Source organism: Typopeltis vanoorti, chromosome 14 (assembly GCF_054136105.1).
Source record: "Typopeltis vanoorti isolate ZY-2024b chromosome 14, IOZ_Tvanoo_1.0, whole genome shotgun sequence".
Taxonomy (NCBI): domain Eukaryota; kingdom Metazoa; phylum Arthropoda; class Arachnida; order Uropygi; family Thelyphonidae; genus Typopeltis; species Typopeltis vanoorti.
This window is the reverse complement of record NC_143562.1, coordinates 82693285-82709971: the sequence shown is the minus strand read 5'-3', so window position 1 is coordinate 82709971 and position 16687 is coordinate 82693285. Positions and strand designations below refer to the sequence as shown.

The following is a 16687-nucleotide window of genomic DNA, read 5'->3' as shown; positions in this document are numbered from 1 at the left end:
TCTTATACACATGTATCCTTCTGAAGATGACCTCAATACAGGAGTCGAAACGTAAAGTTATTATTTTATTATTAATCAGTAAAATAATCTTTTCAACACGTGTGTTTTGTGTCCTTAAATTCATAAATATGAATACTTCTATCTTTGCCACCTAGCAGCACTTAATTTTTTCTGCTTTTTGTTTTTTCTCTCTCTCTCTCTCTCTCTCTGAATGCAGTCACAGTTATCATGTAGGATAGCTTCTTCTTCTATATTCATCCATTTCCCTCTCTCTTCCAATTGTAAGATTTCTGCTTTTTTGTTTGTTTTCAAATAGTTTTCTAAATAAATAAAGAAGTAATAATAATAATGTCAACTTAGAAGTTTAATAGTAGTCAGTTCGTCTTAAAAGTCATTTATTTTTGGATAAGTAAATATTGCTACATGAAGGAGAACTTATTACTGCACAAACTACAGAAACATTAAATATCATGTAGTATCACACAAAGTACACAAATATACTAAAAATTCAGAATAATGTAATTGTAATTTTTAGTGGAGTTGTAAAAAAAAAAAAATCTTATTTACCTCCAACATAGGCACATATTTGACATTTTAACAACTGGTTGTTGTGAAGCAAAAAAGTTCGAAATTTTGAATGTTATGGGAAGTGTATATGGAAGCAAAGATTGAGACTTATCTAGAAATAATAAAAATAATAATAATAAAAAAATGAATAGTTTTTTTTTTTTTTAGTAAGAATTATGCTCGTGAATTGCACTAGTTTTTTGTTTTATAAACTGAAACCAAAATAATTTTGGTTTCAGTTTCGGTTTGCTATTTTTGGTTTTTGTTTTAGTTCACTATTTTGGTTAAGTGCTGCATGTTTTAACTGTCTCTATGATGTTTGTTAATAGTGTTGTATGTTTTTAATAGTGTAAACAAGTTGATATTCATTTTGTGTAGCTATAAAATGGATGCATCTCCATGAAAGATTTCAAAAATATGTACTCTTTCTCAGCACACATCCATGACTCAAAGACAAATTGCCAATGAATGTGTTGGTTTGGGTACTGTTAATGCGAAAAAGTTTATGGAGACAGGTACCTTTTGTCCTCACAGAAAAAATAAAATGTGGGTGAAAAAGGAAAATTACATTTACTCAAGTACGTTTACTATTTAGGAAAAAACAAAATCAATCCAAGATTGGATTGTCTGGTGTAGACTTAGAAATTTGGCAGCTAATGGGTTTATGTTTCTGACATGACATTCTGTCAGAGATTGTTGGAAGCAGGGAGAACTGCACATACACCAAAAAAGAAACAACTGTTGATGAAGGCTATGCAGAAAAAGAAGCTCCAGTGGGCAAAATTGTATAAAGATTGGACCTTTGAGAAGTGGAAGAAGGTTATATTCTCAGATGAGAGCCAATTCTTTGTCCAAGGAGAGTGAATACCCTATGTTCACAAATCAGCAGCTGAGAAGACTTCTCCCATGCACCTTCAACAAACTCCTAAACACCTAAAAAAACAGGTTCTGGAGTTTTTTACACATGATTGTCCAGGATCACTTGTACCTGTTGACGGTACGATGAAAGTGATAAGCACATAAAAATACTTCAGAAAAGAGTGGTCTCACAGATCCCGAAAAGGCAAAGAATTCATCCTCTAACAGGATCACGCTCCATGAGACACTTCAAAAAGGTGAGATTTCTTCAAAAATCACAACATCCAATTGCTTCAGTGGCCAAGTAGCTCTCCTGACATTAACCCAATAGAAAATTTTTGGGCCATAGTGAATAAGAGACTTTGAAAATTAAATTGTGATACAAAGAATAACTTAATACCATCCATTATAAAAGTTCGGTTTCGAGATGCAGAAATAAGAAAAACGTGTTCTACGTTGGTAGAGTCCATGCCTAAGTGAATTAATGAACTTATTAGGAACAGAGGCCCAGCATACACACACACATAAATAATTAGGTGAAATTGGAGTTTAATTTTTATACTTATTTTCTTGCAAAATTAAAGTTTTTTCTTTAAAATGCAATTCAGATTAATTTGTTCGCTACTGTATACTGTATATAAATATAAAATCTAGTAAAAGTAATTGCTATGTTGCTGTTTTCAAAGTTACTTCTCATATGATTTTCTGATTAATCAAAAAAGGAAGAATACTAGATCATATTACAATGAGGCAATCTAGTTGTGAGTAGTCAGAATTATGGAAACCTCTGAATTTCGACAGTAAGCATCACATCATTGTTTACTTATTACTGTTCGTGGGCATCTATGCTGATGTAAAATTTATATACTCTCTTCCTTACAGAAAATTTTAATTTTTTATCAAGGTTTTTGTGTCAGTTGCAACTTAGAATCTTGCTTTTGTTTTTTTTTTGTTTCTTTTCATTCTACTGGATTAGAGAAGAAAGTGAATTTAATGTTTTTGTCTTTATTAAGGCTGTAAAGGTTCATAGAGCCTCCATAGCTCAGTTAGTGTAGATGAGCACTTTGGTTGAAAAGATTCTGGTTTGAATCCCATCCATGACATCAGGAACCTCTGTCAGGTATAGGGTGAGTTAGTTGATCTCATGTGGTAGTGGAGTCCCCTCCCTTCCACCCAGAAACTTGGTTTTTTCAAAGTTCAAAACAGGCACCAACCAGTCCTGTGAACACTCAGATCTAGGCATCAATACTTACCCTTAGGGTATGCTGTAGAGGAGAGGTGTGCTGGCTGCATTTGCTGTGATCCCCACCCCCCCATTCAGGGGGCTCTACCTAAGAGACAGATGGATTGAAGAAGAAAGGTTCTTCACACCAAAGGATAAATTAATGTTCAATAATTACTTCTGTTGGTGATTCTCTCCTCTACTGTCTAGTAGGACTGTTTATTTCTTTAAGTTATCTTTTTGGAGAAGGAACTGGATGATTATGATTGAGAGCATAACTTTAACTTGATTTGTAGTATATATCTTTATATTCCCCTTAGCATGTTAGGCTCATTGGCCTATTATGGCTCCTCAGTAACTTGACTTTATAAGAATTTAATTAATGCTATGAGGATAATTAATTCTCTCCACATTTATTAAACTTGTGAGTTGTGTATATTCTCTAACCAGCTTGTCTGTCATGAAGTATGAAAAAAAACCTGTTTCTATGAGGAAAAAAATAAACAAACAAATCCCTTCCACTTGTATGAGACTGGCTAGCTCACCTTCAGTTGAAAAGACCTTAAAAAGGTTCTTCACTTCCTAGATGTGATTTTAAACTTGGTCTTTCCAACCAGAGGACATTATTATTACAGACTGAGCATAGATGCTCTTAGTACATGGATTAATATCTTAATTTTGCTACTCTGCTTTGTCCACTCACATGTTACTGACACAACATTGTACTTGAAATTTCCTGAAATAGTTTGTGATATATTACTGTGATGGCATTCTTGGCCTCTGCTTTCTTATTTTTGAGATTGCTACAGTGTCTTATTTTGTTGAGTTTAACACATTTGCAACAGGTAGGAACACGTGATATCGTGCTGTACTTGACTTCCTTGGGTCAGAACACAAGAATTTGTGTTAGCATTTGCACATTGGGTGGGAACATCAAATTATGTGTGCTTTGATTAAAATCAAAACTACTATGTACAGAGGGGAGAGGGAAGAATCCGTTTGATTCAGGATATATTAGAAACTAATAATTAAGGGAAGTTCTCTATTTTGATGGTATTTTTAAATTACTAAAAGACTTAGTAAGGGGTGCTTTAGGGTCCGATCTGTATAACTGGGAGTAGACCTCAACGTAGCCTTTTAAGGAATGGGGAGAACCAACTGGGACTTTTTGACCTAATGTCTAATCTTCATCTTCTCATACTGCACCCTGTTAAGTATCTACCCAGATACTGAACGAATGAGGATGGGCTGGCAATTTGGTATTTAACCGACCAGATTGTATTCTTATTCACTTAAACTACAATGTAAAATGATGGTACAACATGACAGAATTTCATTCCAGCTGGGGTATCATCTGGTTAAGTAAGGTCCCTATTTTTTTTGTCAGGGAACTAGGGCAAGCAGTGCAATGTCAGCTACTGGAACACATCCCAACTCAACAACAGTGTAAGAAGCATCAGTGGAAAAGAAATGGAACTAGCAGAAGAATTGGATATGTACCAGATCAACATAATAGGCATGTCTGAAGCAAAGGAGACAAAAACAGTTGGTATCTTTCTAAGCAACAAATATAAAATGTTATATTCAGTCAATAACAATCAGGGAAAAGAGGGGGTAGCTATAGTATTAAACACTGAATATGAGGATAATTTTCTTGAATGGCGAGCAGTATCTAGTAGAGTGATGTGGGCAAATATCAGAATGGGGAACTGGGCAGTGTGACTTATTTTGCTTATGGTCCCATATAAGGTTCTACCAAGGAAGAAATGGAGGCATTAGAGAAGGCAGCTGGCACAATGAAAACGGTGAAGTTGGTCCTTGTTGGAGATCTAAACAGCAGAATAGGAAATGATTACCAGATGTATAGAAATATTTGGGGAAAATTTGGAAAAAAGCACAGAGTTAATAATAATGGTAAATGCCTGCTGGATTTCTGATCAGAACATGGATTAGTCATTACTAACACCATGTTTCAACATAAAAATGTGCACAAAATTTCACATGGAGATAAGATGCAAGAAATAAGCAAGGTCTCATTGACTAGGTTATAGTTGATAGTGATGTTTTTCCACTGGTTCAGGACACAAGAGTATACAGAGGATTTGAAATAGGAAGTGATCATTATCTGGTTTTGAGCAGGATAAAATTGAATTTCATACTGAAGAGTGTGTAAGAAAGTTTTAAAACTAATCAAGGTTGAGCAGCTTTCAGAGGTGAACTGTAGACTCAAATACACAAACATCATTGAAGATAAAATGGAAGAATTTGAAAACAAGAACCAAACCTTGGCGATTCGGTGGCAAATCCTGAAGAAAACATTGATTGATTCACCAGAAAGGCATGTGGTGAGTTATCTGTAAGGATAGAAAAATCAGAACTCCATGGTGTACTCAGGAAGTTAAAGAGACAGTAAAGGAAAAGAAGAAAGCATGGAAAGTTTTTGACAAGTAAATCAGCTTGTGGTCTTAGAGAATACAGAGAAAAATATAAGATATATCAAAGCACAGTAAAACTAACCAAACAAAAGTCCTGAGAAGACTTTTGGTAAAATCATTGAAAATAAATATCAGAAGGGTGCAAAATAGTGTTGGAGGCTATAAAAAAGCTTAGAAATGAAGGAAAAAGTATACTGTAAAAGGAATCGGAGATGATAAAGGTGACATGAAAACTGAAGATAAAGATATTCTAGATGTCTGGAGTAATTACTTTTAAAGGACTGCTAAATGAAACAAGCATTGTCAGCACAGTGGTGGAAAACTCCCAACAGGAATTTCTTTTATTCAAAACCATATGTAGCAATTTGACAAAAACAGAACTAGTAATCAAGTCATTAAAAGCTAATCAAGATATAATTATAACAAAATTGGACAAAGGTAATGTCACGGTCATCCTTGACAGATCAACTTATATTCATCAGATGAATCAACTAGTCTCCGATAACAGCACCTATCAGCTTGTGAACTATAATCCAACCAGCAGGATAAAGAAAAAACTATGAAATTACTTAAGTCTGTCACCTCTTGGCCATCAGATACTGTTAAACAACTAATACCCCATTACGCCCATTTTCCCAGAATATATGGTGTTCCCGAGGTACACAAACATAACGTTCCGCTTCGGCCAATAGTTGAGGGAATAGACAGCCTTAATTATCACCTAGCCAAGAAACTAGCATCAACACTCAAGGAGTTGATAGGTCATTCCCCCTCCTATATGAAGAACACACAACACTTCATAAACAAAATTAAAAACATAACTCTGGCAAAGATGATTTATTAGTCAGTTTTGACATTTCTGCCCTTTTCACAAATGTCCCATTCAATGACACAATTCTTCTTCTATAGAACAAATTTCCACCTGATATTACAGCTCTCTTTGTCCACATACTATGTTCTGGTTACTTCGTGTGGCAAAATAAATTTTACCTAAAGAAGGTACGGCCATGGGCTCACCACTATTCCCCCCCCCCCCCCATTGCTAATTTTTATATGGAAGCTTTAGCAACGTGCTCTTGATTCCTTTATTCTAAAACCTACAGTTTGGTTTAGAAATGTTGACGATGTTTTCGTTATCTGGCCACGTGGCTGCCAAACATTAAACACATTCCTTAGCCACCTGAACAAAGAACATGAACACATACAATTTACTATCGAAATTGAAAGTCTGAACTCGCTCTCGTTCCTGGATACACTAGTCACACGTCTTCCCTCAGGCAGTCTATCCTTCACTGTTTACTGAAAGCCTACACACACCTGCCAATATATACATGCTAACTCGTATTACCACCTTTCGCAAAAATTTGGAGTCATCAGCACCCTCAAAAACAGAGCTATAACAATTTGCTCTAATGAACAAACTCTTAAACAAGAATTAAAAATTATTAGCAATACATTTATAAATAACAGATATTGCAAAAATACTATTAATAAAATTCTTCATAAAATTTCATCAAAAAGCAGTAAAACTATAACATTCCCATACATTAAAGGGTTATCAGGAAAAATTAATAAAATCCTACCTCATTATAATCTTAATGCCACTTTTAAACCACCTTTAAAATTAAAAAACATATTCAACACCTCTAAGGATCCTTTTCCCCCATTGGCACACTCTGAAGTTTATTGCATCTATTTCACCTGTAACTTACCTTATATTGAGGAAACTGGACGTACAATCCCTATTCGTAAAAAAAAAAAAAAAAAAAAAAAAAAAATATATATATATATATATATATATATGACACATTAAATATAATAATTTTGGTGAAGCAGGCCTTTCAGATCATGCTCTTAACACCCTGCATCAAATTGATTGGATAAGTACTTAGTCTTTGCATCATACAAAAACTTGGCATGATGTTTGCTTTAGCATGCTAAATTTGATTAACAACCCTAATCTTAATAATAATGGGGGCTTAAAAATCCTAGAATTTGGATGGCCCACTTAGTTTCCAGCAAACTCTGACTTTAGAACTCTATGCAATTTTCATTTTTATTGGCCACTATCCATACCAGTTGCAATTTATATATATACACTTATATAAGTAATTTTATTTTCTGTTTATTTATTTATCAATTATTTTCTGTATGAACATGTTACTCTCAAGCTTAATTTAACTTTGTAACCTAATAAATAATAATAACAGAACTTTGATGTAGTGAGGTTTTTCTAGCTTTGATGTAGTGAGGTTTTTTTTTTTTAGCACCAGAGGTCAGGCAAACAGTTTTAACGTTTGACCAGTAATTTTAGCATTCTATGTAGATTGTAGTGCAGCTTGTTTCTTTGTACATATACGTATACTCCAGAAGATGACCTTAATGTGAAGGTCGAAATGTCGAGTATATTTTGGTTTATATTAAACTAGAGTTTTACTCTAACACAGTAGTTGTATTCATAATTTTCATAATGTATAAGAAAGCAATCATCAGCTTACTTGAAAGGGAAGATGTAATTTTATGTTGTATTTGCATTCTATCAGGAAATATCATCGCGAGGAACAAAAAATGTATTATACAGACGAAACCTAGGTTAATGCCAGTCACACCTGCACTCAAGTTCTCCAGGACACAACAGTAAAAAGTGCTCGTCAAGCATTTTTGTTGGGCTTGACAACAAGCTTGCAAGCACCGAGTGGAAAGGGATTTCATATAATCATAACGCATGCTGGCAGCGAAGACGGATTTGTACCAGGGGCCCTTGAAATTTTACGAGCACAGAAATCACAAGGCAATTATCATAAGGAAATGGATGGAAAGCACAATGAACATTGGTTCACGAACATGTTTTTGCCAAACATTGAGCCTAACAGCGTTATTGTAATGGACATTGAGCCTAACAGCGTTATTGTAATGGACAATGAGCCTTATCATTCTGTCCAACTGTAAAATATGCCATCTCAGGCTAAATGCAAAAAGAACATTCAGAAGTGGCTGAAGGAAAAAGGAATCGGTTTTACTTTTGATATGGTGAAAACAGAACTATTGAACTTCGTGGCAAATGTTAAGAGTCAGCTTCAAAAATATCGCATTGACAGTATTGGCGAACAGAAAGGACACACAGTTATTCATCTTCCACCGTACCATTGTGAACCGAACCCCATAGAACTGATCTGGGCACAAATTAAGGGTCATGTTGCAGCTTAAAATACACCTTTCAAAATTTCAGATGTTGAAAAACTGGTCATGGAAGGATTTCAAAAAATTACTGAGTGCACATGGAAAAGTTGCATAGCACATTATTGAAGAAGAAGAAAAATTCTGCCCTTGATGGAATGCTAGATGAGATGGTGAAAAACGTGTGTTTCACAGTAGAATATGGCTTTGAATCTTTATTTAGTGAAGATGCATAATCCGATGATATTACCCTACAGCCTGAGTGGTGTTGAGGAGCTTCCTCATTAAATTAATGAAGGGATAAGAGGGTTTATGTACATATTATTGTAATAAAATGTCATGTTTGGAAATGTGCATTGTGACGAGTGAAATTCACTTCATAACATAAACAATCACTTATCTTAAGTCAGTTTATAATAAACTATATAACATCTACTTTGTTACTGCCTGTTAATTCAGTTAATTCCAGAAAATCCGAAGGCACATAGTCGTATGGAGTCATCTTGGCCGAGCAGTTTCATATTAGCAATCATAATGTAATGTTATACGTAAAATATGTGATTTGGGCACTGATGGCTTTTAGGGGATTTTCTAAGCATGTGCTTAGTTACAAATGTGATGCGCTTCACCGTTGCCATAGTAACAGCGAATTAATATCCCGCTACCTTTGGAAGCTGTATGGTCTGTAGTATATTACTTTACTTCCAAGATAGCCTGAAAAAGAGTATAGTAATAAACAGTGCCTGTATGTACTGGTAACTTAGTACGGGAATGAAAATGACCCTCTTTCATGAAAAATATCACCCCCCCACACACAGATGATATCCCCACAGTATGATATTGCCTAAATGCAAGCCAAACAATGTAGAAAATTTATGTAGAACTAAATACAGTACATTGTTTCAAAATAATTGTTAAGGAAATTTATTCATTTATATACATTTCATTAGATGCAGACACCAACTGATCTATAAATAAAGTCATAATTTTTTATTTTAATGACTTCAAATAAGATAACATTGCATTTGAAACTTTCTGCACCATTATGCCAGTTCACAAATATTAATTTTATAGTCAGGAAAGTTCATGCATTATACACAGCAAGATGCAACCCAGCATGAGCATGTTAACATACATTTTTTACAATGAATGAAAGCACACGAGAGTGCAAACTACTTTTACTGTTTACACTTGCGCTTGCATATTTATTTCACGTATGTTTATTGAATGAATATGTATATAATCACCATAGCATTATTGCATGTTTGAAAGGGGACATTTAATTGTTTGTGTATGATGCAAAGTTGGGAGATTCAACTGTCGGTTCCCTTCAGGAAGATTTAAGTAGGCTAATAATTCGGGCACCTAAAAGTGGGAGTTGCCATTTTAATGCCAGTAAGTGCATTACACTGGGAGTTAGAATGCTAACATGGAAAGATTATTACTTTGTCAAAATCACCACCAAGTGTTTGTCCCCAGAAAATGCTATTATTGGTAATATTTCATTAATTAAATTATACATTTCTTATACTTGGAGTGATTTCTGAATCCATTTGTCACTAAGTGACACATGGACTTGGAGTTGAGGGAACAAAATTCAAAAGTCATGAAGCCTGTGCAGTGCATACTGCTAACATAATAATAAGAATTCTTCTAGATAAACTTATACGTTGGTTACACATGACTTTAAATTTTTCAAGAAATGACAATATATATACTAAAATATTAATTAAAAAATGGAACCAGTAATCAGTACCTTTTCCAATATTTCAGCACTGTTGCGTTGCCATTTTCTGGGAACATAAAACTATGATATGTGCACGCAGGCACTAACAACGAGCAAATGAGGCTGCAGAAGGCAACTGGCGTTGGACCTAGAGTCCAACAGGTGCCCCCCCGCGTGCGCGGGGATAAATTGGGTTATCTTGGCTGTTAGGCTGATGTTCTAAGGATACAAGCCTCCCAAATTTGGGGTGCACTCTCATGCAAATTTGTTGAGATTTGGGAAGTTTTTTTAGAGCTGAGGCTGATTCCAGGAACAATCCTTCATATTTATATTTGATACAGTGTAATAAAGTGGCTTCCTTCTAGCGTATTCTGTGGTGGGTATCTAGTGCATGGTCCGCAAATCCTGAGTGGCTGTATTGGTGAAACTGGATGTAGTCTTTGTGTTCGGATATCCTGATATTAGCTGCCCTGCCTGTTTGACCATAGTAGGACAGTTAACAGCTGCAAGGGACCTGGCTGGTCTTTGGTGGAGCTGATAAGAAATGCCAATTTCTTATGTGCTTTGTAACAGGTAGTCAGGTCATATTTTTTTTAGAATTTTTGTGAGCTTTTCAGACGTGCCCCGGATATATGGAATGGTGATAGATTTAGTGCAATCTTTGTTAAGAAGTGGTGGGGGGAGGTTGTGGTTAACTGGTTTTAATATTTTCTGAATTTTTGGGAGGGAGTTTAGCCATTGGCTAAGAAGGTGTTAAGGATATGGTTTAGTTCAGTAATTAGGGCATTGTTATCTGAACAGAGTAATTTAGCCCTGTTATATAGGGTTTTTATAATCCCATATTGCTGTTGGGGGGGGGGTGATTGCTTGTGAATGTATTTACCTGTATGGATCGGTTTTCTGTAAACAGAGAAAGCCAAGGACCCATCAGGCTGGTGTGTAATCAGAGTGTCTAGAAAAGGGAGACTGTTATTGTTTTCTTTATCCAAGGGAACTGGATTTTGGGTGTTGATTAAGTGTGTTAAGAAGTTGTAGAGTATCTAAGCCATCTTGCCAATTAGCGAACACATCATCCACGTAACGTAGCCAGACAGTTAAACTCAGCCCCATAAAAACCTACTGTCTGGATATGCTATATGGGGGGGAGGGGGCACCTTTAGGACTCTAGGTCTTAGGTCCTATTGTTCCCAGAAGATGGCGATGTAACATTGCTGAAATATTGGAAAAGGTATTGATTAAAGTTTTTTAATTAATATTTTAGCATACTTTGTCATTTCCTGAAAAATTTAAAGTAATAAGAAAAATGCTAACATGGGAAATTAGTACTTCAATTGTCAAAATCCTAACCAAATTTGTGCTCAGGAAATATTATTACTGGTAATATTTGATTAATTAAGTTACACATTTCTTATACTTTGAGTGATTTCTGACTCCATTTGAAATATTTTAAGGTAGGTATATTTCAGATGAATTAAATAGTTTGTCCAAAATCATTAATAGTATTTACTAAGAACAAACTTGGTTACCATTTTGATATTTAAAGCATAATAATCTTCACTTTTTAGCATCCCTTTTATGTATTAACAGTATGGCATGCAGGCTTTGACTTTTATATTCCCCCCCCCCCCCTTCAACTTCACAGGTCCTTGTCAGCTGTTGCTCCTAAGTACTGAATTTCATCTGCTTCCTTCGACAGTGTTCCACAAGTGTAATGGACTTCATCATCATTGTATTGTCAGCCATTTTCTGTCTTCTCTTGAGCTTTCTATGCTACTGAGTTCCAGCCATTTCTTTAATCACATCCTCCCACTATCTCCCATTATAGTCTTCCTAGCTCTCTTTTCCATCTCTGGGTATCACCCTGGTCTGAGCTCTGATATTGTGCTTTCGATCTTGAACAGTAATACCAAGTACTTATCTTTCCATTTCCCTCTGGATAGTCCTCGACTTGAGTCAATTTTTTAGTCAAAGTCCACATTTCACTTCCATATGTCATAACCCAGAAGTATACAACTGTCGAATATTTTTAAAGCAGATTGGATGTCTCCTTTGAGTGTATCGTGTTTTCCAAAGGCTATCCAACCGAGTTGAATTCTTCATACAATTTCTTCTTTACAGCCTCCTTGCTGTGATCTTTTTTTAGATAAACATAGGAAGTTATTGTATCAATTTCCCAGTGTTCCATATGTATTGGCTTTTTTTTTTTTTTTTAGTGATGTATTTATTATACATTATTTTTGTTTCGTATGTATTTTTCTTATGTAAACTTTCTGCATTCAATTCATTGATTGTTTGTTGCAGTTCTTCTGTATGGTTTCCTAAAAGAATATCATGAACAAATTATAGGTGATTTAGTTCTTTCCTATTTACTATAATTCCGCTACTTTTTCATTCCATATTTTTAAAAGCTTCTTCTAGAGCTGCTCCAAATAATTTTTCTGAAATGGCATCTCCTTGTCTATCCTATCCTATCCTTTTTTTATTTTTTTTATTATTTTTTTAATAGGAAGTTCCACATTTGTTCCTAATTTTCTAAAGGCAGTTGAATTTTTATATATGTGACTAAGATGTATTAAGATATGATTAAATGTATTAATATACATTTTTTAAAAAAATTCCTTGAGATTGAATCACATGTCCTTTCAAAATCAATAAAGTCCAGACCTAAGGGTTTGAAACCCAAAAACTAAGGGTTTTTGGTATTCATTTGTCTTTTCAATGATTTTGAAATCTGAGTTTCAAATTCAGTTTGTTAGGTTGGAAAATGTCCAAGGTGAAAGTGTAGTTTCACAGACAAGGATTCTCTTTTGAAAGTCATAACATTAGTGGTAAAGTTTTATGCAGGCCATAAAAAACAAGCCATAAACTAACTTTCATGATGAAACAACAAGATGTAAATGGTGAACAGAAACATCCAGTTTTCCATATCATATATGAGCCATTATATATTTGGTTTAATTCCTTATCCAAGTGTAAGCAAACCAAGTTTGTGCCTGAAGTATTTTCAGGACTGGGGCAACTCGTGGTAAAGATGGAGTAAGTTCTGATCACTTGCCTTAATATCTCCCATATCTCCTTGCGGACATGTATAATGCTATGCTTTAAGGGAAGGGCCACTACCCAGACCGGCACATGTCCGCAAGAAGAGGTGCTTTGCATTATGGGAGATACTAAGGCAAGTGATCAGAACTTACTCCGCCTTTACCACGAGTTGCCCCAGTCCTGAAAATACTTCAGGCACAAACTTGGTTTGCTTACACTTGGATAAAGGATTAAACCAAATATATAATTGGTAACATAGCAAGTGAAAAAAACTTCCATCATACATAAGCATTTGTATAGTTCAGCACATTGCACATCTACCATCATGTGAAATTTATTTTCTAAAAGATTCACATGCAGAAGAACAAAATCTGAAAGTATAGTAATGAATGTACTGTCTTCTTTTGCATTTCCTGAATGATATGTGACTTAAGTGAGGCAAAATATGTATCTGTTATGGTAGATTCATCAAATCACTCAAGCTTGAAGTTGGTTCAGTTTTGGTTAGGTATTTTATACTATCAAGAGGAATAGAGTGAAATTGTTGGAATTTCAGAATCTTGTTGGAGAAATGTCTGGGATATTAATGGGTCACATTCTATCCATATTGGAGAAATATAAATTAACCAACAAGATAACAGTTTGTGGTGACAATTATTAGAGTTGAGGCAATGAATTCCTTCTGCAGTTTTGTTGAAGCGGAATACAAGCAAGTTTTAGGAAGTGTGAAGACAAAGTGACTTTCCATACTGCCTGCCTGAAATTAATGTTTTAGTAGTTGGCTATGCTTCTCATATCATGCATAATGCTTTGCAAACAAGTGCAGATATATTGCCAGTTGATGCGGAATCAATTATTAACACAGTGTTATAACATTTTCATACTCTCCCTATTAGAGTTGAGGCACTGAATTCCTTCTGCAGTTTTGTTGAAGCAGAATACAAGCAAGTTTTAGGAAGTGTGAAGACAAAGTTGTTTTCCATACTGCCTGCTGTGAAAAGAAAGATTGAAATATTTGATGGTCTCAAGTCATATTTTCTATCACAAGATAAAAACCCAAATTCTTGAGGGATTTTTTAATAATCCACAGTCCCTGCTCTGGTTCAAGTTCATTCAGAGCTATCTTAAAATGGGTAATACCACTATCAAAAAAGATTGAATGAGAGGATCTTTGTGGCAGTGAAGTGGCACAAGAACTGATTGCCCTGGCAAAACAAATGCTCAATAGAAAAAAGCAATATTTTTTACATCTGCTGTCCTGGACCTCAAAAACAACTGGTAGAGGATGGTGTCATCAGTGATCTCTTAAATCTATAGTTACTGTCTGTATTGAATCTATTTGTTATATCTGCATCTTAGATGGTATATTTTCTGTTGGTTAAAATATAGTCTATTTCATTAAACTCCCTTCCATTTGCACTTCTGCATGTCCATTTCCAATTCTTCCTTTTTTTTGAAGAAGGTATTCATTAGGTAGAGTTGTCTGCTTTTGGCCAATTCTATCAATCTTTCTCCATTTTCATTTCTCTGGTTTTAGGAAGTGTTTTTTCCAGATGCTGCTAGATGTGCTTTGTTTTCACCCACTTTAGCATTAAAGTCTTCCATCAAAATTGTAAAGAATGTGTCATGCTATTTAGTAGTTGTGTAAAATCTCACATGATAAATAATTTATCATGTTACAAGTTTTTCTAAGGAAATTATACACAAAGCTGTCATTGTTTGTATTATTACTATAAATCCTTTTGTATGTAATAATTTAATTATGAATTTTTGTTAAACTATTGTAACATATGAAGTGTGGCGTCATCATGTACCAATGTTAATACATGTCCATATATGGGAATTTCAAAAAACATGTGAAATGTGACGTCATCATGTCCAGATGTCAATGCATGACCATATATGGAAGTTTCGAGAGATGCACACATGCATATAGTGTGAAGTCCAGACCTTTATAAGCTGTAGTGACAAGTACTTCATCTTGGGATTCTGCCTTCTCTTATCTGGGTCCACTGTCGGTCATTGAAAGAGAAGCATCTTATGTCCAAAAGTTTAGTCCATTCCCTTTGTCCATCGCCATGAGAAGTTTGCTGTCAATCATTGGACTGCCTCGTTAGAAGAGAGCTGTCCATTGCTGCATGAAAAGGAATCCTTGCAGGCACAGGAACCACTCATCATATGTCCATTGTTGCTGCCATGTTGTCGAATTAAGGGTTCAAGAGGATACAGAATTATCACTGACTCAGACAAAGAAGAAAAATTAGCAGGAGATCATGAATGAGCCAGCAGAAAGAAAAAAGGAGCACCATCGTGTGGACAGAAGAATTGTGTAATGGACAGTACTGAATGAGAGTATTGTGAAGATTGCAACTCATAAGTACTTAGTTATGTAATAATTCCGAACAAATTCACATCAAGTGTGTATCTGTTCATAGTCAATTGTGATGACATAAATAATTACAATAAGATTGTGTAAGTTAATATTATAAGAGTAAGAAGAGTACTGTATGAAGTATCATAAGTTAATATTGAGTTTGCTTTCAAATTGTATAAGAATGACTAGTAGGATGTATTAAATTGTATTTAGGTTTTAAGAGTAGAAATGTAGAAGAACTAAACCTAATTTAGAAACATTTGTAAGCAACTATGAATTGTGATTCAATTGTATAAATATGCTAATGTGGATCGAACATTGTAATAAGAATTCTTGATTTAATTAAATGGTTTGTGAACAACACATTGGACTGATTTTGTCTATGCACTATCCCCAAAAATTTGAACATGAATGTGATTGAGTAATGAAAAGTTGAGTATCTATCTTAGATTAAGTGATTAAGTTCAAGTCACAATGGATCTAAAGTAAAGATTAAAGTTATTGGTGAATAAGAACGATATCTGCTTTGTCTTCAGCTTAGAATCTTACAGTCTCACATTCAATATGGTAGTCTAATTGGTGCAGTCAAAAAACAAATTTGTTAAACTGCAGAGTATGAGCAAATATGATAGTAGAATGTAACAAATGGCAGCAGTCGACATTTTAAAGCCTATATAAAATAAGATTTAGACAAAGCAGGAAGATTATAGTTGATCTAATGTTTCATAAAATGCATCTATTTCTTCCTTTATATAATTGTCAGTTTATAGTGTATATCTATTCTAAGGTAGAATTCTGCATTCCTATTTATAATTTATGTAATGACATTAAAATGGCAATTTACACTTTTTGCCATCTGAACTACAAGCTTATTTTAATCTTGCTGGAGGGAACTGACATTGACATCACATATAACTTTCTTTAACTTGGCATCATAAGCATATAGTTGAATATCCCCTTTCAGATATGCAGTATCATTGAAAATAAGTCGAATGTCAAAATAGAGCCATTTCCAAAATAGATCCTTGTGCATATCATTGCCAACTTGGTTGGCTGACTGAATAGCATACTAACTCTCCATCCAACGGGCTGTGGGTTTAAATCTTTTTTGTATGGATGCTTGGGAATGTCTTGAGGTGGTGGATCACTTTCATTGCCTGGTGCGAGACAACTACTCTGCTTATTAGAATCCTGAAATGATTTGAAAAAAGTTTCAGGAAAATGTTGGCATTTTGGCATAACTGAAAATGCGAGCTTGGTTACTCAAGTATTTAGTATGTCTGCAC

General features: G+C 34.7%; 1 protein-coding gene across 4 annotated transcripts in view; it reads left to right on the top strand.

Moving 5' to 3' along the window:
- Positions 1 to 16687, top strand: part of LOC150099712 (uncharacterized) — a 140510-nt gene that overhangs the window by 18132 nt on the left and 105691 nt on the right. The window lies entirely within an intron of this gene.